At 47.8% G+C, this 22,278-nt stretch overlaps 1 protein-coding gene and 2 long non-coding RNA genes across 3 annotated transcripts in view; 1 reads left to right on the top strand and 2 right to left on the bottom strand.

Moving 5' to 3' along the window:
* LOC144603066 (uncharacterized) overlaps positions 1–3,030 on the bottom strand; it is a 76,596-nt gene extending 73,566 nt beyond the window's left edge. The window contains exon 1 of the mRNA XM_078416208.1: positions 2,845–3,030. The gene's annotated coding sequence lies outside the window, so the exon portion shown is untranslated. The remainder of the gene's footprint in view (positions 1–2,844) is intronic.
* Positions 1–12,410, top strand: part of LOC144603076 (uncharacterized) — a 21,627-nt gene extending 9,217 nt beyond the window's left edge. The window contains exon 3 of the long non-coding RNA XR_013548537.1: positions 12,370–12,410. This is a non-coding gene — a long non-coding RNA (uncharacterized LOC144603076). The remainder of the gene's footprint in view (positions 1–12,369) is intronic.
* Positions 7,394–22,278, bottom strand: LOC144603073 (uncharacterized). Its single transcript, XR_013548534.1, has 3 exons — positions 22,222–22,278; positions 20,213–20,471; positions 7,394–7,673 (listed from the first exon to the last, which is right to left on the bottom strand). It is a non-coding gene; the product is annotated as an uncharacterized LOC144603073 (long non-coding RNA).

Below are 22,278 nucleotides of genomic sequence, written 5' to 3'. Positions count from 1 at the left end.
TGGACAGTGGTCAGCGCGGGCCTCTGGTTAGTGCAGGCACCGGTCACACCGGACAGTGGGCATCGGTCACTCCGGACAGCGGTCAGTGTGGGCACCGGTCATTCTGGACAGTGGTCACTGGTCACTCCGGTCAGTGGGCACTGATCACTACGGCCAGTGTGGGCACCGGTCACTCCGGACAGCGGTCAGAGCGGGCACCGGTCACTCCCGACAGTGGTCACTGATCACTCCGGCCAGCGGTCAGAGCGGGCACCGGTCACTCCTGACAGTGGTCACTGAGCACTCCGGCCAGTGTGGGCACCGGTCACTCCAGACAGTGGTCACTGATCACTCCGGCCAGTGTGAGCACCAGTCACTCCGGACAGTGGGCACTGGTCACTCCAGCTGGCCGTCAGTGTGGGCACCGGTCACTCCAGCCATGGTCAGTGTTGGCACCGGTCACTCCGGCCAGTGTGGGCACTGGTCACTCCTGCCAGCGGTCAGTGTTGGCACCGGTCACTCCAGCCAGCGGTCAGTGTGGGCTCCCCACCCCCCCCCACCCGTAACCTCCACAAGCGTCCGCCCAAATGCCACCGCCCCCCCCCCCACTCTCCTCTCTCCCCTCACTGACCCCCGAATGTCATCCCTCCATCCCCTTCCCCCATTGCCTCTGCCCCACGACTCGTCCCCACTCTCCTCTGTCCACCTCCACAGTGAATGGTCGGCCTCTGTGGAGTTTAGTTTAGTTTAGAGATACAGCGCAGAAACAGGCCCTTTCGACCCACCGGGTCCGCGCCGCCCAGCGATCCCCGCACACTATCCTATACCCAGTGGGGACAACTTTTACATTTACCAAGCCAATTAACCTACAAACCTGCACGTCTTTGGAGTGTGGGAGGAAACTGAAGATCTAGGAGAAAACCCACGCAGGTCACGGGGAGAACGTACAAACTCCGTACAGACAGCGCCCGTATTCGGGATGGAACCCGGGTCTCCGGCGCTGCATTCGCTGTGAGGCATCATCTCTACCGCTGCGCCCTTTAATTTTTAAAAAAACATTATTTTATTTTATTTATTAAATATACAAGAAACAAGGAGTGTTGTATAGCGTAGGGATCTAGGAGTACAGGTGCATGGTTCCTTGAAGGTCGAGTCGCAGATAGATAAGGTGGTCAAAAAGGCTTTTGGCACATTGGCCTTCATCAGTCAGAGTACTGAGTATAGAAATTGGGAGGTCATGTTGCAGTTGTATAAGACGTTGGTGAGACCGCATTTGTGTTCAGTTCGGGGCACCATGTTATAGGAAAGATATTGTCAAGCTTGAAAGGGTTCAGAAAAGATTTACAAGGATTCACAATGAATAGCGGTGCTGGCTCGAAGGGCCGAATGGCCTCCTCCTGCACCTATATTCTATGTTTCTATGATGTTGCCAGGACTAGAGGGTGTGAGCTATTGGGAGAGGTTGAGTAGGCTGGGTCTCTATTCCATGGAGCGCTGGATACAAACAGAAAATAGGTGCAGGAGGAGGCCATTTGGCCCTTCGAGCCAGCACCAACATTCATTGTGATCATGGCTGATCATTCACAATCATCAACCTGTGCTTGCCTTCTCCCCATATCCCCACTGAAATTTTTTTTAGAAAGAGAAGGAAACAATTTTTTTACTGATTACCAGGAAGCTGAGGAATTTGCTTTAAAACTTCCAAAGGCTCCCCAGATATAAGATGAACGAGAATGAGACATGGATTGAAACGGATATGAATGGAGAGAAAATAAAGGATATGAAATGTAAAGATTTAATGAATAATGATTGGGAGAAAAAGTTATGTTAGTTCGGGGGGGCTGGAGAACCACCAATTGATCACTGCGGGATTCATGTGTGTATTCATGGCGTGTGGCATGACCCGTAAAATGGAGGGAGGTAATGCTGTTTTCTTTTTTATAAACAGCATTAGTAAGGGGTTATTTTGTTTTTTTTAAATTATTTCTTTTTCTTTTTCTTTTTTTTCTTTTAGCCTGGATGTTGGGGGGGGGGGGGGGGGGGGGGTGTACAGCAACATGGTGAATTTTAAGGAAACTCCCCAAAAAACCATGAGAAAAGAGGTGTTATGTTATAGATTGGAGTAATTCTGTTAAGAATAATGGCTAAATTACTGAACTTTTTGAGTTTTAATGTTAATGGCTTAAATGGGCCGGTGTGGCGGCTCCCAAGGGTCGGGCCATACTACTACCGACCCCTCGGCACGGGAATGGACCAGTCCCGGGAGGCGGTCCTGGACTCAGGTATAAAAGGACAAGGTTTGGGCGCCAAGCCATTCCGGCAGACTAGACCCGTCTGAGACCCACGAACCAATAAATATACCTTCCCAAAATACCTGGCTCCTTGCCTTTATCAACACGCTACATTGGTGACCTCGACGGTCCATTCATTAGGATGGACGAAGAAACAGAATTCGACCGCCCGTCCGGCTCGCAGACCGACCAGGCCCCAGCTGTCGACGCGGTAGGAATCAAGCTCCCGACCTTCTGGACCACCCGGGCTCGCATTTGGTTTTACCAAGCGGAGGCCCAGTTCCAGCTGAAGGGCATCACAAGGGATGACACCCGGTTTTTCCACCTGGTGGGAGCCCTTGACCAGGACGCGGCCGAAGAGGTAACGGAGTTCCTCCAGGACCCACCGGCCGACGGTAAATATAAAGCCCTTAAGGAGCTGCTGCTCCAAACCTACGGGCTAACCCGAATGGAGCGGGCCGAAAGGCTCCTCCACATGCCAGGCCTCGGTGACCGGCGCCCATCTAGCCTCCTGAAGGAGATGGTCGCGCTGCTCGACGGGCACAGACCGTGCCTGATGTTTGAATATACATACCTGCACCTGCTGCCGGCCGACATTCGCCTGCAGCTCACCGACGTCTCCTGGGAAGACACCCGGGCCCTCGGCAGGCGCGCGGACGCGCTGTGGGCGGCGCGCCGTGATGACGTCAGTGCGCTAAACGTCACTCGAGAAGCGCCCGATTTTCTCCGGTCGGGCGGGGGAGCTGTGGAAGGAGTGACAGCTACGTCTCGGAGGCCTGCGAGATCGCCCCCGGTGGCCATTGCGGGTCGTGCACCTGCAGTCCCACATCAGCAGGCTCCAGCCAGCACCAGCAAGAGGTACTGGTGTTATTACCACCAGCGCTGGGGTGCGGCAGCCCGACAATGCCGCCAGCCGTGCACATTTCCGGGAAACGCCGGGGCCGGCTACCAATAGTCCCTGCGGTGGCCGGCCAGATTCACCGCCTCTTCGCCTGGGATCGGCGGTCCGGGAGCCGCTTCCTCGTGGATACCGGGGCGGAGCTGAGCGTCCTGCCCCCTTCGCCGCTGGACATTCGTTCTGGGAAGCGGGGGCCCATCCTCACCGCGGCAAATGGGAGCATTATCCAGACGTATGGCGTCCGCACGGTCCACATCGTTTTCGGCGCCAGTCATTTTACGTGGCTGTTTACGATCGCCGACGTCTCCCAGCCGTTGCTCGGGGCCGACTTTCTGCGGGCTCATTCTCTCCTCGTGGACGTCAGGCAGCAGCGCTTGGTCCACTCCGCCACGATGGAGCCCATCGCGTTGCGGCTGAATGACCCCGTTATACGCCCGCTGTCGTCCGTGGACTCCCATTTCGCTCGGGTGCTGGCGGACTTTCCGGATATTATGGCCCCGCAATTCCGGTCATCGACCCCCAAGCATGGGGTGTACCATTACATCACGACTACCGGCCCACCCCTCCACGCACGAGCACGCCGACTCCCGCCTGAGAAACTACGCCTGGCACGACAGGAGTTCCGTACGATGGAGTCCTTGGGGATCGTCCGCCCTTCCAACAGCCCATGGGCATCTCCACTCCACATGGTCCCCAAGGCAAACGGGGGCTGGAGGCCTTGCGGGGATTATCGGCGGCTGAACGTCGCTACCGCCGAGGACCGATACCCCGTGCCCCACATCCAGGACTTCAACGCCCATTTGGCTGGGGCCACGATATTTTCAAAGGTGGATCTGGTGCGAGGTTACAACCAGATCCCGGTCCACCCGGAGGATGTACCCAAGACGGCAATCATCACGCCGTTCGGACTCTACGAGTTCGTACGGATGCCGTTCGGCCTCAAGAACGCCGCCCAGTCATTCCAACGATTAATGAACGGCGTTTGTCGCGGGTTGGATTTCCTGTTCGTCTACCTCGACGACATCTTGGTAGCCAGCCGCTCGCGGCAGGAGCACTGTGCTCACCTCCGGCAGCTTTTCCAGCGGCTCAGCGAACACGGGTTGGCCATAAACCTCGCCAAGTGCCGCTTTGGCGTGGCCACCATCGACTTTCTCGGCCACCGTGTGTCCTCGCAAGGAGCGGTTCCCCTGCCGGACAAAGTAGACGCCATCCGCCGGTTTCCCCGTCCGTCCTCGGTGCGTGGCCTGCAGGAGTTCGTCGGCATGGTGGCATTTTATCACCGGTTCCTGCCATCCGCGGCCCACATCATGCGGCCGCTATACGAGCTGTTGGCGGGCAAGCGTAAGACCGTCGTGTGGACCGACGAGGCCGTAGCAGCCTTTGACGGCGCGAAGGAGGCCCTGGCTCTGGCTGTGCTGCTTGTTCACCCACGGGAGGATGCCCCGACAGCCCTTACGGTGGACGCCTCAGAGTTGGCGGTTGGTGGCGTACTGGAGCAACTCACGGACGGGGGGTGGCGCCCCCTGGCCTTCTTCAGCCGGCACCTCGACAACGCCCAGAAGAAGTACAGCGCTTTCGACCGCGAGCTCCTCGCCCTGTACCTGGCCGTTCGTCACTTCCGCTATTTTCTGGAGGGCCGCCCGTTCACCGCTTACACGGACCACAAGCCGCTCACTTTCGCCCTGGCAAAGGTCTCCGACCCATGGTCCGCCCGACAGCAGCGCCAGTTGGCCTACATATCCGAATTTACCACCTCCATCCGCTTTATCGAGGGGAAGGAAAACCGGGTGGCCGACGCATTGTCTCGCCCCGCCATCAATGCCGTGTTAGAAGTGGCACCCGGCATTGATTATTCTGCCCTGGCGGAGGCCCAACTAACGGACGGGGAGATGCCCGCCTACCGGACTGCCATCTCTGGCCTCCGCCTTGAGGATGTTCCCCTCGGCCCCGGAGCGACGACGATACTTTGCGATGTGTCGGCAGGTCAGCCGCGCCCCATCGTCCCGGCCGCGTGGCGCAGGAGGGTGTTCGACGTGGTCCACGGGCTGGCTCACCCATCCATCCGGGCAACGATCTCCTTGGTAGCTGCGCGGTTCATGTGGCATGGTCTGCGCAAGCAGGTTGGCCAATGGGCCCGCACCTGCATTCCGTGCCAGACGTCGAAAATTCAACGCCACGTCCGGGCGCCACTCCAAGGGATCGGTCTACCCTGCCGCCGTTTCGACCACCTGCACGTGGACATTGTGGGCCCGCTCCCGCCGTCCCGGGGCATCACCCACCTCTTCACGGTGGTGGACCGCTTCACGCGGTGGCCGGAGGCCATACCACTGGCTGATACATCTACAGCCACATGCGCTCGTGCGTTGGCCGCGCACTGGATTGCTCGCTTTGGTGTGCCGGTGGTCATCTCATCGGACCGGGGGCCACAGTTCACCTCCGAGCTGTGGTCGGCCATGGCCCACCTGTTGGGCGTGCGGCTGCACCACACCACGGCCTATCACCCGCAGGCAAACGGCTTGGTGGAGAGGTTCCACCGGCAGCTGAAGGCAGCGCTGAAGGCGCGACTCGCCGGCCCCGACTGGATGGACGAGCTACCATGGGTTTTGCTGGGCATCCGGACTGCCCCCAAGGAAGACCTGGCTTCATCCTCAGCGGAGCTCGTCTACGGGTCTCCGCTCACGGTGCCCGGGGAGTTCGTGCCCTCGTTGCCGGGGCGAGAGGAACCGCCCTCATCCACCCTACATCGCCTCCGAGAGCGAGTTGGCAAGCTCGCACCCGTGCCGACGTCCCGCCATGGGACATTCCGCCCTTACGTGCCATCGGCCCTCCAGGACTGCGCCTTTGTGTTCCTGCGCCGTGACGCCCACCAGGCGCCACTCCAGAGGCCGTATGAAGGCCCGTACCGGGTGCTGGAGCACGGGCAGACAACCTTTGTTTTGGACATGGGGGGCCGGCCGGAGGCCGTGTCAATTGACCGCCTGAAGCCGGCCCACTTAGACATCGACCAACCGGTACGGGTGGCCCAGCCTCGGCCACGAGGTCGCCCCCCCTTTGCGGGTCCCACCGCCTGTCTCTCCAACTGTGCCTCCGCCGGCCCCTCTGTCAACCGATTACCGTACGCGGTCCGGTCGGGTTGTGCGACCACCAGTGCGTTTCGTGCCTCCGGATCTGGGGGGGGGTACTGTGGCGGCTCCCAAGGGTCGGGCCATACTACTACCGACCCCTCGGCACGGGAATGGACCAGTCCCGGGAGGCGGTCCTGGACTCAGGTATAAAAGGACAAGGTTTGGGCGCCAAGCCATTCCGGCAGACTAGACCCGTCTGAGACCCACGAACCAATAAATATACCTTCCCAAAATACCTGGCTCCTTGCCTTTATCAACACGCTACACCGGTAAAAAAAAAAAGGATTTTAACATATATTTAAAAAATGAAGATAGATATAGCTTTCTTGCAGGAAACTCATTTAACAGAGATAGAACATCAGAAATTAAAAAGAGACTGGGTGGGAACGATTATTGCAGCTTCATTTAATTCAAAAGCGAGGGGAGTTGCAATTTTGATCAATAAAACATTACCAATTAAAATACAAAATACAATTATTGATCCTGCGGGAAGTTATGTGATTATACATTGTCAACTCTTTTCGGAATTATGGACCTTGATGAATATTTATGCACCAAATGAAAATCATATAAAATTTATACAAGAAACTTTTTTGAATCTGGCCGATGCTCACGATAAAATACTAATAGGTGGAGACTTTAATTTTTGTTTAGACCCAGTTTTAGATAGATCAGTTAGGACAGTTACAAAAACGAAAATAGCAAAATTAACTTTGTCATTGATGAAAGATTTAAATCTAACCGATATATGGAGAAGACTTAACCCAAGAGAAAGAGATTATTCTTTTTACTCATATAGACATAAAACTTACTCGAGGATTGATCTCTTTTTATTATCAACAAACATACAGGACAGAGTGAAAAATGTTGAATATAAAGCAAGAATATTATCAGATCACTCCCCTTTAACAATGTCAATGGTAATGATGGATAAAGAGGAAATGACTTATAGATGGAGATTTAATTCAACATTATTAAATCGAGAAGATTTTTGTGAGTTTATGAGAAGACATATTCAATTTTTTTTAGATACAAATTCCAACTCAGTTGATGATAAATTTGTTATATGGGATGCAATGAAAGCATATTTGAGAGGACAGATAATAAGTTACACTTCCTAAATTAAGAAAGAATATATGGCCGAAGTAGAGCAATTGGAGAAAGAAATTAGAAAATTAGAAAAAGAATCTCAAAGGTATGTAACGGAAGAGAAACGAAGACAACTTATCAATAAAAAGTTACAATATAATACATTACAGACATACCGAACAGAAAAAGCAATTATGAGAACTAAACAGAGGTACTATGAGTTAGGAGAGAGATCACATAAGGTCCTTGCCTGGCAGTTGAAAGCCGAACAGTCTTCGAGAACGATTAATGCTATTAGAATAAATACAAATAAAATTACTTATAAACCTTTAGAAATTAATGAAACCTTTAAAAAAAATTATTCTGAACTATACCAGTCAGAATCACAAAAAGATACTAATGAGATAGAAAGATTTTTAGCACAAATAAACCTTCCTAAATTAAATTTAGAAGAACAGATGGGATTAGATATACCTTTTTCATTAAAAGAGGTCAAAGAAGTTTTAATATCACTACAGAGTAATAAATCCCCAGGAGAAGATGCGTTCCCACCAGAATTTTATAAAAAATTTAAAGAATTATTAATTCCTCCTTTTATGGAGGTAATACAGCAGGCCGGAAAGAACACATAACCTCCCAGAGTCTTTTACGACAGCGATTTTAACGGTAATACCAAAAAAAGATAGGGACCCTTTAAAACCAACATCATATAGACCTATATCTTTGCTGAATACAGATTATTAAATAGTAGCAAAAATTTTATCTAATAGATTGTCTAAGTATTTACCAAAATTAGTACATATGGATCAAACTGGATTTATTAAAAATAGACATTCTGCAGATAATGTAACTAGGTTACTTAGTATAATGCATTTGGCACAAAAGAGGAATGAAATAAGTGTAGCAGTAGCTCTGGATGCAGAAAAAGCATTTGATAGGTTAGAGTGGGATTTTTAATATAAAGTATTGGAAAAATATGGGTTAGGAACAATTTTTATAAACTGGATTAAAACTCTAAATGTGAATCCTAAAGCTAAAGTAGTGACAAATGGCCAAATTTCAACACCGTTTCAATTAAAAAGGTCAACTAGACAAGGATGCCCCTTATCACCTGCTTTATTTGTCCTGGCGATAGAACCGTTAGCTGAACTAATTAGAACTGACCCAGATATTAAGGGTTTTAAAGTCAATCAGGAAGAATTTAAGATTAATTTATTTGCAGATGATGTTTTGATATACTTAACAAAACCATTTGATTCGTTGCGCAAACTATCTTTTAGATTAGAAGAATATGGAAGAATATCAGGTTATAAAATAAATTGGGATAAAAGTGAAATTTTACCCCTTACTAAAGGAGATTACACTCAATGTCGATTACTAACCCAATTTAGATGGCCATTAATTGGTATAAAGTATTTAGGTATAAGAATTGATAATGATATGAAGAATTTATATAAATTAAATTATTTATTATTACTAAGAAAAATAAAAGAAGACCTTGATAAATGGATGACATTACCAATAACATTAATAGGAAGAGTTAATGCCGTTAAAATGAATATATTTCCGAAGTTACAATATTTATTCCAAACATTACCAATACAAGTACCACAGAAGTTTTTTCAAGAGTTAAATAAATATGTGCGGAAATTTCTCTGGAAAGGTAAGATGTCAAGAATATCGTTGGAAAAATTGACATGGAAGTTTGATTCAGGAGGATTACAACTTCCGAACTTTAAGAATTATTATAAAGCAAACCAACTGAGGTTTATTGCATCTCTTTTTGAAGAATAAAACCCGGCATGGATAAAAATAGAACTAGACAAAATAGGAGAAAATATACCAGAAGACTTTATATATAAATGGGAACCTAAATTGATACGAGGACTGAAAGAATCTCCATTATTAAAATACTTGATCGGATTATGGAATAAGGTAAATTTTGAGGATGAAACAAAAAAATCTTTATTAGGAAAGACAACTTTGATTCAGAATAGATTGATACCTTTTACAATGGACAACCAGCTTCTATATAGGTGGCATCAAAAAGGGATTAGATATATAGGTGATTGCTTTGAAAAAGGTATATTGATGTCATTTGAACAATTGAAAAATAAATATCATATATCAAATAATTCTCTTTTCTGTTACTTTCAATTAAGAGCTTATTTAAAAGATAAATTCGGTCAAACAATGTTATTGCCGAAATCTAAGGAAATTGAAAACCTAATTCAAAAAGGACAAATAATTTTTTTAACTTCTATTATATATAATCTAATTCAAAAAAAGGCTCCTAAACAAAGAATTCATATATCAAGGCGAAAATGGGAAACGGATTTGAATATTAATATTGATGGAACAAATTGGTCAAAACTATGCTTTGACAGTATGAAAAATACAATAAATGTTCGGTTTAGACTAGTACAATATAACTTTCTGCATCAATTATATATCACACCACAAAAATTAAAGAGAATAAATTCAAGTTTATCTGACCAATGTTTTCGGTGCAATCAAGAAATTGGTACTTTTTTTCATTCTACTTGGTCCTGTTCAAAAATACAACCTTTTTGGACAAACTTAAGAAGTTTTTTAGAACAGATTATCGGAATACAACTTCCATACAACCCAAGATTTTTGTTATTGGGTGATGTTGAAGGAATAAGACCACAACTTAAAATGAATAAATATCAGAAAGAATTTATAAAAATTGCATTAGCAGTAGCCAAAAAAACTATCGCAGTTACTTGGAAATCTGATTCCTATTTAAGTATGGACCTTTGGAATAATGAAATTTCTAACTGTATCCCACGTGAAAAAATTACTTATAATTTAAGGAACAAATATGATACTTTTTAAAACATCTGGCGTCCTTATCTACAAAAGAGGGGCCTATATATATAGAAGAATTGTTCATATTCACAATGGTTCTTTTGGGAGAGATGTATATACATATACAGTTTATTCTGTTTGGAATTCCATGGGGCGTGTGCAGGACCCCCAACAACCAGGCAGTCTTTAATCTTTTTTTCTTTTCTTCCTTTTTCTTATTTGGGGTTAGTATAAGGGGGGTGGGGGGAAGGGGGGAGGGTTTATTTTCTAAAAAGTTCTGTAAAAAATAAAAACAAATAAATAAAAATTAAAAATATATATATATATACATTAATGACTTGGATGAAGGGATTAAAAGTACCATTAGCAAATTTGCAGATGATACAAAGCTGGGTGGTAGTGTGAGCTGTGAGGAGGATGCTATGAGGTTGCAGGGTGACTTGGACAGGTTGTGTGAGTGGGCGGATACATGGCAGATGCAGTTTAATGTGGATAAGTGTGAGGTTATCCACTTTGGAGGCAGATTATTATCTAAATGGTGTCAAGTTAGGAAAAGAGGAAGTACAACGAGATCTGGGTGTCCTAGTGCATCAGTCACTGAAAGGAAGCATGCAGGTACGGCAGGCAGTGAAGAAAGCCGATGGAATGTTGGCCTTCATAACAAGAGGAGTTGAGTATAGGAGCAAAGAGGTCCTTCTGCAGTTGTACACAGCCCTAGTGAGACCGCACCTGTAGTACTGTGTGCAGTTTTGGTCTCCAAATTAGAGGAAGGGTATTCTTGCTGTTGAGGGCGTGCAGCGTAGGTTTACTAGGTTAATTCCCGGAATGGCGGGACTATCATATGTTGAAAGACTGGAGCGGCTAGGCTTGTATACACGGGAATTTAGAAGGATGAGAGGGGATCTTATCGAAAAATATAAGATTATTAAGGGGTTGGACACGTTAGAGGCAGGAAACATGTTCCCAATGTTGGGGGAGTCCAGAACAAGGGGCCACAGTTTAAGAATAAGGGGTAGGCCATTTAGAATGGAGATGAGGAAAAACATTTTCACTCAGAGAGTTGTGAATCTGTGGAATTCTCTGCCTCAGAAGGCAGTGGAGACCAATTCTCTGAACTTATTCAAGAGAGAGCTGGATAGAGCTCTTAAGGATAATGGAGTCAGGGGGTATGGGGAGAAGGCAGGAACGGGGTACTGATTGTGGATGATCAGCCATGATCACATTGAATGGCGTTGCTGGCTCGAAGGGCCGAATGGCCTCTTCCTGCACCTATTGTCTATAAACGTATCTCCAGGTTCACCACTGTGTGGCTCTGTCTCCTCCAGGGTCCAGGAGTCGTTGGGCGATCCTGTTCACCGTGATCCTCCTCGCTGTGATCCTCCTCCCCGCCGTAGCCGTACTGGGAGTCTGGGCATCGTATCTCTGCAGCAACCCCCACACCGTGCCGTGAGTGTCCCCCTCACCCCCCCCTCTCCCCTCACTGTCCGCGACCCTCCCCCCTCACCGCCCCTCCCCCCATCTCCGTCCCCCCTCTGTCTCCCTTCCCTTCCCCCCTCTCTCTGTCTCCTCCCCCCTCCTCCCTCTCTGTCCCCCTCCCCCCCTCTCCGTCCCGTCCCCTATCTCTGTCCCGTCCCCCTCTCTCTGTCCCGTTCCCCCCCTCTCTGTCTCCCTTCCCTTGCCCCCTCTCTCCGTCTCCTCCCCCCCTATCTATTCCCCCCTCCTCCCTCTCTGTCCGCCTCCCCCCCCTCTCCGTCCCGTCCCCTATCTCTGTCCCGCCCCCCTCTCTCTGTCCCGTTCCCCCCTCTCTGTCTCCCTTCCCTTGCCCCCTCTCTCCGTCTCCTCCCCCCCTATCTGTTCCCCCCTCCTCCCTCTCTGTCCGCCCCCCTCTCCCTGTCCCCTCTCTCCTGTCTAACATTGTGCGGTGACGCTTCCCCGGCAGTGAACGGGATGGATGGGCCGCGATGCCCAGTCACTAACACAGGACTCATTCTCTCTCCCCCTCTCTCTCTTCCTCTCCTCCTCTCTCTCCCTCCCCCCCCCTCTCTCCCCCCTCTCTCTCTCCCTCTCCCTCTCTCTCTTCCTCTCTCTCTCTCCCCCCCCCTCTCCCCCTCTCTCTCTCTCTCTCTCTCTCTCTCTCTCACCCCCTCTCTCGCAGGGATGAGGAGCGGGTGTTGTGGGACCGGGAGAGTTGCAGAGTGGGGACCACTGTACGCAGGGGGTGACAGAGCACCCCTTCTCTGGGTGTCGGGGAACGGGTTTGCTGCTGCGCCGTCTCTGTGGCAGATGTGACCAGATGTGTCCATGGTCCTAGATCCCACAGTTTACGACAAGATCCTTGTGGAACATGGAACAGTTCATACTTTGTCCGTGCTGTCGGGGTCTGGGGAGAAGGCAGGAACGGGGTACTGATTGAGAATGATCAGCCATGATCACGGCGAATGGCGGTGCTGGCTCGAAGGGCCGAACGGCCTCCTCCTGCACCTGTTGCTCTTTGGAAACCTGTAATTTATACAAAGTCTGGTCACTGATCCTGTGGATGTTTGTTCTGCACGTTTTTGTGCAGCTTGTGATGATTTTGTAAAATGCATTTTGTACATAATAAAACATTGTTTAACACTGCTGCCGGTCATGTAAGCCTGGGCCTGATGTAACCAAGGCCATTGGTGGTTCATCGTTGTGTGTGGACAGACATACAGTGACAGGCTCCTGTCTCTGTGTTATCCAGTTAAGTTCAACAGGCTGGACTGACGGTTGATGAAGGAATGTATTTCACAAAATGCTGGAGTAACTCAGCGGGTCAGGCAGCATCTCAGGAGAGAGGGAATGGGTGACGTTTCGGGTCGAGACCCTTCTACAGACTTGGCATCAGTCTGAAGAAGGGTCTCGACCCAAAACGTCACCCATTCCTTCTCTCCTGAGATGCTGCCTGACCCGCTGAGTTACTCCAGCATTTTGTGAAATAAATACCGTCGATTAGTACCAGCATCTGCAGTTATTTTCTTACACTGTGATGAAGAATGGATCGCCTGGGCTTGTGTATTCACTGCAATTTAGACGGATGAGAGGGATATTACAGAAACGTATAAAATTCTCAAGCGATTGGACAGGCTAGATGCAGGAAAAAATGTTCCCCAATGTTGGGCGAGTCCAGAACCAGGGGCCACACACAGTTTAAGAATAAGGGCAAGGCCATTGAGGAATGAGATGAGGAAAAACTTTTTCACCCTGATTTCAGATGATCAGCAATGATCATATTGAATGGCGGTGCTGGCTCGGAGGTGATTCTGAGGCTGTGACCTCTGGTCCTAGACACTCCCACCAAAGGAAGCTCGGGTTAGGAATTAAATGCAGTACAGAATTCCCTTCCAGCTCAATGAGGTACGCCACAGGCAGATGGTGGAGACTGTTTTTGGAAAAGGATACAGTCTTTAATGGAGGCATTAGCCCGGGACCCGCAGCCTGGGCTGGAGTTGATCCGCAGCCGCCTGGGCATAGAGTTCTCTCTACGGCGGGGCCTAGCCTTGCATCCACAGCCTGGAGTTGATCCGCAGCAGCCTGGGCCTTGTGTTCTCTCTACGGCAGGGCCTAGCCTTGGATCCACAGCCTGGGCCTGGAGTTCATCCGCAGCAGCCTGGGCCTAGAGTTCTCTCTAAGGCGGGGCCTAGCCTTGGATCCACAGCCTGGGCCTGGAGATGATCCGCAACAGCCTGGGCCTAGAGGTCTCTCTAAGGCGGGGCCTAGCCTTGGATCCACACCCTGGCTCTGGAGTTGCACAGCTGGCCTTTCCCCTCTGCCTTTAGTCTCCCAGCCTTGGCCCCCAGGGGGGAGGGAAGGTGGCGGAGGGAGGGGGAAGGTGGCGGGGGGGAGGAGGGAAGGGGGGAGGTGGCGAGGGGGGAGCAGTGTTGGAAATGGGTTTTAGGAACTAGGGTAATATAAGGTCCGTGAGGCTGAGGCTGAGGTTGGGAAGGAAGGGGAGGGATTGAGGCACGAGACCAGAAACTTACTGTTTATAAATACGCATAGGCATAATAGGCTTGATATTGAATTGGGTGGAAGAAAACAGGCCGAAGAGTATCAAAAAGATGAAGCCTAGTAATAACAGGTGATAGGTTCTCTTTAAAAAATAAAAATAAATTAATTTTAAAAAAAGAATTTTTAATTAAAAATAAATTTAAAATAGGTGCTGGAGGAGGCCATTCGGCCCTTCGAGCCTGCACCGCAATTCAATATGATCATGGTGATCATCCAACTCAATATCCCGTACCTGCCTTCTCTCCATACCCCCTGATCCTTTAGCCACAAGGGCCACATCTAACTCCCTCTTAAATATAGCCAATGAACTGGCCTCACTACCTTCTGTGGCAGAGAATTCCACAGACTCACCACTCTCTGTGTGAAAAAAAATGTTCTCATCTCGGTCCTAAAAGACTTCCCCCTTATCCTTAAACTGTGACCCCTTGTTCTGGACTTCCCCAACATCGGGAACAATCTTCCCGCAATCTAGCCTGTCCAACCCCTTAAGAATTTTGTAAGTTTCTATAAGATCCCCCCTCAATCTTCTAAATTCCAGCGAGTACAAGCCGAGTCTATCCAGTCTTTCTTCATATGAAAGTCCTGCCATCCCAGGAATCAATCTGGTGAACCTTCTCTGTACTCCCTCTATGGCAAGAATGTCTTTCCTCAGATTAGGAGACCAAAACTGTACGCAATACTCCAGTTGTGGTCTCACCAATGCCCTGTACAACTGCAGCAGAACCTCCCTGCTCCTATACTCAAATCCCCTCGATATGAATGCCAACATACCATTCGCTTTCTTCACCGCCTGCTGCACCTGCATGCCTACTTTCAATGACTGGTGTACCACGACACCCAGGTCTCGTTGCAATGTTGTAGTCTGTGGCCTATTAGAAAAAACAGGCAGACAACCTAATTCGTTTAACCTCTTTATTCTACTCACCCAGGTGGGAGAGAGTCTAGAAACCGAAGCGTTTAGAAACGCTTAGGAAGCCAGTGTAGTCTCTCTCCCCGAATGCTAACAATTACACACATTTTATACCCTTAATACATGTGCCCGTACATTTCCGTTGCTACCTTATATGGCAATTTTTACAATGTCCTATAAATCTTTGTGTCTTTCGGGACCTCCGTGTCCATCGTGGCCTCTTCTTTCTTGGGAACAAAGGGCAGTCCATATGGCAAGATGTTCTTCTTAACACTTCAAAGCTTTGAGGCCAGTTGCTGATATCAGAGGATACGATCAGCCATAAACCGCGCTTCCATGCTGACAACAGGATGCCCCAAGAATAATCCGAGCTGGAGCTTTTACACCCTTTTTACACCCCTGCAATAAAACTCACATGGCTACATGCCGAATGTTCGCCCTTACATTTCCCTCTTCGATTATACTATAATCACAGTCTTTTAAAGTGGTCGATTGACAAATATTTGGCATATACATAAATATATAAATATTTGGCAGATACAAGCAATAACAGATTAACAGAATCACAACAATTAACGCAATGATATTTCCATAATGGAGAATCGGCCCCCACAAATATCCTAAACCAAACCAATCCCATCCTGAAGCATTAATTCGATCTTGGGCTAAATCTGCCCCTATTTTCCTAGTCAAGCCAAGTCAATTTTATTTGTATAGCACATTTAAAAACAACCCACATTGACCAAAGTGCTGTACATCAGTTCAGGTACTAAGAACAAACATACAATGGCACACAAACATAACAGCACATACATAAACAGTTCACAGCACCCCCTCAGAGGGCTCAAACGCTAAACGCTCTTTCTATAACCTCCTTCACATGCCCCGCGATATTGGTGATATTAGAGGATGCATCTGGTACAAATGTATAACATTCTTGCCCTATCATAGCACAGATGCCCCCTTTCTCGGCTAGCAGGAAATCTAGGGCCATACGATTCTGGGGAGCGACAAGACGCAGGGCCATCATTTCAGTTGTTAGCTGGCCTATTTGTTCCTGAGTCTCATACAGTCCATCAGCGGTACAATTTGCTAATTGTTCCAGGGCACTAGCTAAGTTTCAAATTTCAGTTCCCGCCCGAGCGGTTCCCCATCTCAGGAATATTATCCACCAAAACCTCTCAAACTCCGATACAGCTCGTTTAGAGCTCCACTCTGGATGCTGTAGAGGATGATTTATGATTCGTAAATGTGGGATTACAAAAGCTAGATAACAGCACCCTGTCCAGGTCTCATAAGATGCCTGATCACACCGTGGCGAGATGAGAAAACATTTATTCACACAGAGTGGTGAGTCTGTGGAATTCTCTGCCACAGAAGGTAGTTGAGGCCAGTTCATTGGCTATATTTAAGAGGGAGTTAGATGTGGCCCTTGTGGCTAAAGGGATCAGGGGGTATGGAGAGAAGGCAGGTACAGGTTACTGAGCTGGATGATCAGCCATGATCATATTGAATGGCGGTGCAGGCTCGAAGGGCCGAATGGCCTACTCCTGCACCTATTTTCTATGTTTCTATGAAAGTCCTGGTAACCAGACATATGCCCAGCTCCCACATATTAAGTAAGTCCCATTAAGAGGTCTTGGGGGAACTGCAGTACTGATATGGGTGCATGTGCTGCATCCCACAGACAGGCTAACTTCATTTGGTATAGACCCCATTCTACAGAAACAAGTTGTATTTATTGGTGTTTCTGGAGAGTCATGAGGAGAATTAACTTGTATCCGGGGCCAATTCTCCTGTGTTTGATTAAGATAGGGTCTCAAGGACCACCCATTAAAACATTGACATCCACAGTCATCTGATTGGTTGTCATTATTGGGGCCAGGGCTCTGTGAGTGATTCAAAAAGAACCGGGCAGACCTGGTGTTCTAAAGCACCAGCTCACCCTCCGAGCAAATGGTTATCGCTCTCAATACTAGGCAGTAAATAAGTCAATAGTAAAGCGTGCACGGAATAGGAGTAAGGAAAGGTGTCATCCATAAAATAGTTCACCATGAAGTTGCTATGCCTGATTAAAAGCTTTGTCAACTTGTAACATGAATTTAAAAATACCTGGACTGAAAGACAAAAACAAAATTCCCGTGTAATCTCCAATTTTTCCAAAGTACAAGGCCAATATATTTCATAGTTGCCATTTGCTCGTTCCACTATACCTGCAGCTTGTGGATGATGTACGCAGTGGAACTGCTGGCGGATATTTAACTGTTCGCACATTTCCTCATTAACTTTGGCTGTAAAATAGGGTCCATTGTTCAAAGTGCTCAATGTACACAGTAGTCCAAACCTCGGCACTATTTCTTTCATCATACAGTGGGTGTAATTCGAATTTAACTCCGTTTGATTCTGCATTACCCTTTCCACTTCTTTTCTACCTCTTCATTCTGTCTCCAAGTCATTACATCAGATAACCATCCTGAAAATTGCATCCTCTATCCCAAGCGTTTCGTAGTTTTATTCCTTCTCCCATCAATCCACCTACTGTCTGTATCTTATTTTGTAGGGTCTCTATAATCGAAGGAATTTAACGTTCCTATTCCAGCTCCAAAACCTCCATTGTACTTTCAGCAACGTTACATTCACTCTGCTTCCTGGATTCATATTCTATCCTGACGGTCAAATTTAACACATTCGGGGATCTAACCATTGGGGTACAAGTTGTATACATTCGCCTTAAATGTCCTACATTGGATTCTTCCTGGGTAGTCTCTCGTACTGACCAAATTATTACTAGGGGGTGCCTTCCTTCTATTTGGGTAGCATTGGTACACGCCAACCAATCATCTTTCTTCAGAATGTAAGTGCTGCTACTTGCCCCCCAGCCGTTCCAGCCCTTTCTGCTCCATTCCCATAACGCAGTTTGATTACTCAACCATGCGGTTCCATCTCCTCATTCACAAGTTATGCTTACGTTCCACTTAGTGGTCAAATTGACCTTCCCTTGGTTATGTGTAATAACCATTAGTTGTCCTTTTGCTGCATACCCTCCGCACCCCTCAGGGCATTGTACTTCATACTTCCCTACTGCACATGCTGTGTTGGCTGGACATGTAAAGCTCTCCTGCGTTCTACTGCAAGAGTCCCTTCTCCAGTCTATTCTTCTCCTCATCTCTTCTCGTAGGGATGACTGATGTAACCCTCGAGTTCATCTAGATCGACCCTGATATGGCTGCTGCTTCTTACATGGAAAACTAAATTCATCTGTCAGGCATTGGAAATTAAACTGGCACAAAGCATGTCCACAGGGTACAACCCAATAGGCTTGGTCTCTCAATTGTTTAGCTCTGGTCTTATTAAACCATCCTGAGCAGGGTCCTATTCTTTCTGCCTTCCAGGGTATTGTGCCATTGCCTCCTCTGCATATCATCTGATCGTCTTTACATAAATGTCATGGAGTAAATACAGATTGACCACAATCCCATTTAGATCTTGAGTGCACTTCCCCTAATAGCAGGAGTAACAATAGCAAAATAGCAACATCAATAGCAAAATCAATCCATCAGCTAAACACATCAACAATAACTAAGCAATACTTATAAATATGTACACGTGGCAATTCAATAAAATCAATTTGTAAACCCCAATGTATTTTGGGGTGATACCATGTAGCATTTATTACATCCAACATTCCCCTCTTACTAGCATAGGTAAGAGAGTGCACATAATGGAGCAAAACAGGTAAAAGCGCGTTAGGGACACAAACTTTGCCAGAGGCAGTAACCCAAAGCAAGTCAGATTCGCGAGGAGAACACCCATCCTGGCTCCACTGGTGTCTCTCAGCCTCGGGAGTGTCCCCCTGAAGCTGGCAGAGTTCCGAAACACTGGGCATAGCGGTAGTTGCAGAAAACTGCTGTTGTTCGCCTGAAGAAACTAAAATGGTAGGGGTCAGGGCCTCTGTGCATACCAATGTGTCAGCCAATGCATTCCCGAAAGAAATGGGATCCTTGACAGATGTATGCGAATTACATTTAATGACAGCCAAGGTTTTCGGGAGTGTTAAACCCGCTAGTAGATTTTGGACAAACAGGGCATTTTTAATAGGAGTGCCTGCTGCAGTCAAAAAGCCCTTGTGCTGCCACAGGTTACCATAAATATTAGCACGTTGGTCAACGCAAAGTTGGCAGGCCTGCGTGAGGGCAAATAATTCAGCCTGCTGGGCAGAATGAGGTGTACTGAAAAAGGCAAGGGTAGGCAGTATCCTCAATCTCTAGCGCCGATCGTGCGGATTCTTGTTCGTGGCGCAACTTAACCCTTTGTCTGGGACCTATCCATATTCACTGATGCCGTCTCATAATCGGGGGGGTAGTCCCCAATATTCTGGCGCGGAGGGTAGAACCGGGACTGGCACCACCGCAGCCGGTGGCTCTGTCTGTGGGGCTGTGGGGATCGGATGTGTCCAGGGTTCCTCGTCACCCTCGGACTCCTGATTACCTAGTAAAGCCGCTATATACTCCAGTAGTTCGGATTCTGACTTTTGTTGTTGTTGGGCGGGATATATCCCTTTGGTACCGGTTTTAAATTTATCTCGAGCTCGGGTATCACGGTCAAGTCTTAGATCATACACCTTACATTCCGCTTGCAAAATATCGCATGTTTTCGGTATTCCCAACCTATCACACACTGATATCCCTCTACTACTTGCATTTTCCCTCTACTACTTGCATTTTCCCTCCAACTTCGTTCCCTCGAATCCTGATGGCGCTTCAGCACCCCCTCTCTCCATTCTTTAATCCTCTTTGATAGTCTCTACATTCCATGTACCTCCCACTGGCCAGGCCTCGTTTCCCAATCTTTTCATTAACGAAGCAAATAAATAAATAAATAAATAACACATGTGTTGTACCAGGGCACCACCATCACTCTTATCCAAAGACTGTCCCATATGTCTGATTGCCAATTATCTGAAATTATGTTACCAATAAATACTACCAATAAATATTACCAAACGATCAATTTCATCCAGACCAAGACAATGACAACAAGAGTGAACGCCCCTTACCTTCCAAATCCGGAACCTTATCCTTATCCTTGTCCTTTTCCTTATCGGTGCGACTGTGAATCTCAGTTGAACACGAAATCAACCCCAAACGAGGGACTTCAGTGTCTGAAAAACGTCAACGTCCGGGGTCTCGAACAACGGTCGAGAAGTGCACTCTGTCCCCTTCGGACGTGTTTCAGCCACCGATGCCGCTTAGTCGTTCGTGGTTGCCGGTGCCAAAGAGATCCTGCCGACTACGCCAAATGTTGTAGTCTGTGGCCTATTAGAAAAAACAGGCAGACAACCGAATTCGTTTAACCTCTTTATTCTACTCACCCAGGTGGGAGAGTCTAGAAACCGAAGCGTTTAGAAACGCTTAGGAAGCTAGTGTAGTCTCTCTCTCCGAATGCTAACAATTACACACATTTTATACCCTTAATACATGTGCCAGTACATTTCCGTTGCTACCTTATATGGCAAGGTTTACAATGTCCTATAAATCTTTATGTGACTTTCGGGACCTCCGTGTCCGTTGTGTCCATCATGACCTCTTCTTTCTTGGGAACAAAGGGCAGTCCATGTGGCAAGATGTTCTTCTTAACACTTCAAAGCTTTGAGGCCAGTTGCTGATATCAGAGGATACACTTAGCCATAAACCGCGCTTCCATGCTGACAACAGGATGTCCTGGCAACATAATCGAGCTGGAGCTTATACACCTTTTTTACACCCCTGCAATAAAACCCACATGGCTACATGCCGAATGTTCGCCCTTACAGATGTACAGCACTTTGTTCAACGTGGGTTGTTTTTAAATGTGCTATACAAATAAATTTGACTTGACTGTTATGTTTGTGTGCCATTGTATGTTGGGGGAGTCCAGAACAAGGGGCCACAGTTTAAGAATAAGGAGTAGGCCATTTAGAACGGAGATGAGGACAAACATTTTCAGTCAGAGAGTTGTGAATCTGTGGAATTCTCTGCCTCAGAAGGCAGTGGAGGCCAATTCTCTGAATGCATTCAAGAGAGAGCTAGATAGAGCTCTTAAGGATAGCGGAGTCAGGGTGTATGGGGAGAAGGCAGGAACGGGGTACTGATTGAGAATGATCAGCCATGATCACATTGAATGGCGGTGCTGGCTCGAAGGGCCGAATGGCCTCCTCCTGCACCTATAGTCTATTGTCCATTGTATGTTCATTTCTTCGTACCTGGACTGATGTTCAGCACTTTGGTCAACGTGGGTTGTGTTTAAATGTGCTATACAAATAAAAAATGACTTGGCTTGACTAAATGTACTGAGTGTTGACCACTGATTGCACGACGTGATGCACACGACACGACCCACCCTGTCCCGGCCGGCACCTTCAACAGACAACAGGTGCAGGAGGAGGCCATTCGGCCCTTCGAGCCTGTACGCGCCGCCATTCTATGTGATCATGGCTGATCATTCTCAATCAGTACCCCGTTCCTGCCTTCTCCCCATACCCCCCTGACTCCGCTATCCTTAAGAGCTCTATCTAGCTCTCTCTTGAATGCATTCAGAGAATTGGCCTCCACTGCCTTCTGAGGCAGAGAATTCCACAGATTCACAACTCTCTGACTGAAAATGTTTTTCCTCATCTCCGTTCTAAATGGCCGACCCCTTATTCTTAAACTGTGGCCCCTGGTTCTGGACTCCCCCAACATTGGGAACATGTTTCCTGCCTCTAACGTGTCCAACCCCTTAATAATCTTATACGTTTCGATAAGATCCCCTCTCATCCTTCTATATTCCAGTGTATACAAGCCTAGTCGCTCCAGTCTTTCAACATATGACAGTCCCGCCATTCTGGGGATTAACCTGGTGACCCTACGCTGCACGGCCTCAATAACAAGAATATCCTTCCTCACATTTCAGTGAAAGGCCCGCCCGCCATCGAGCGACCAATCAAGCCGTTAATGAACGTTTAAACAAAAAACACACGCCCACAATTCAATATAATCGGTGGTTTCCCCGATGATTATTCACCGTGAACGATCTGGACGAACAAACCTCAACGACGTTCTTCAGTCGACGGCCCCGGCCCGCTGCGTCATGGCGGCTCGGCGA

This window comes from Rhinoraja longicauda, chromosome 19 (genome assembly GCF_053455715.1).
Source record: "Rhinoraja longicauda isolate Sanriku21f chromosome 19, sRhiLon1.1, whole genome shotgun sequence".
NCBI lineage: Eukaryota > Metazoa > Chordata > Chondrichthyes > Rajiformes > Arhynchobatidae > Rhinoraja > Rhinoraja longicauda.
Note: the sequence above shows the minus strand (reverse complement) of the source record. Positions and strands in the feature narration are given on the sequence as shown.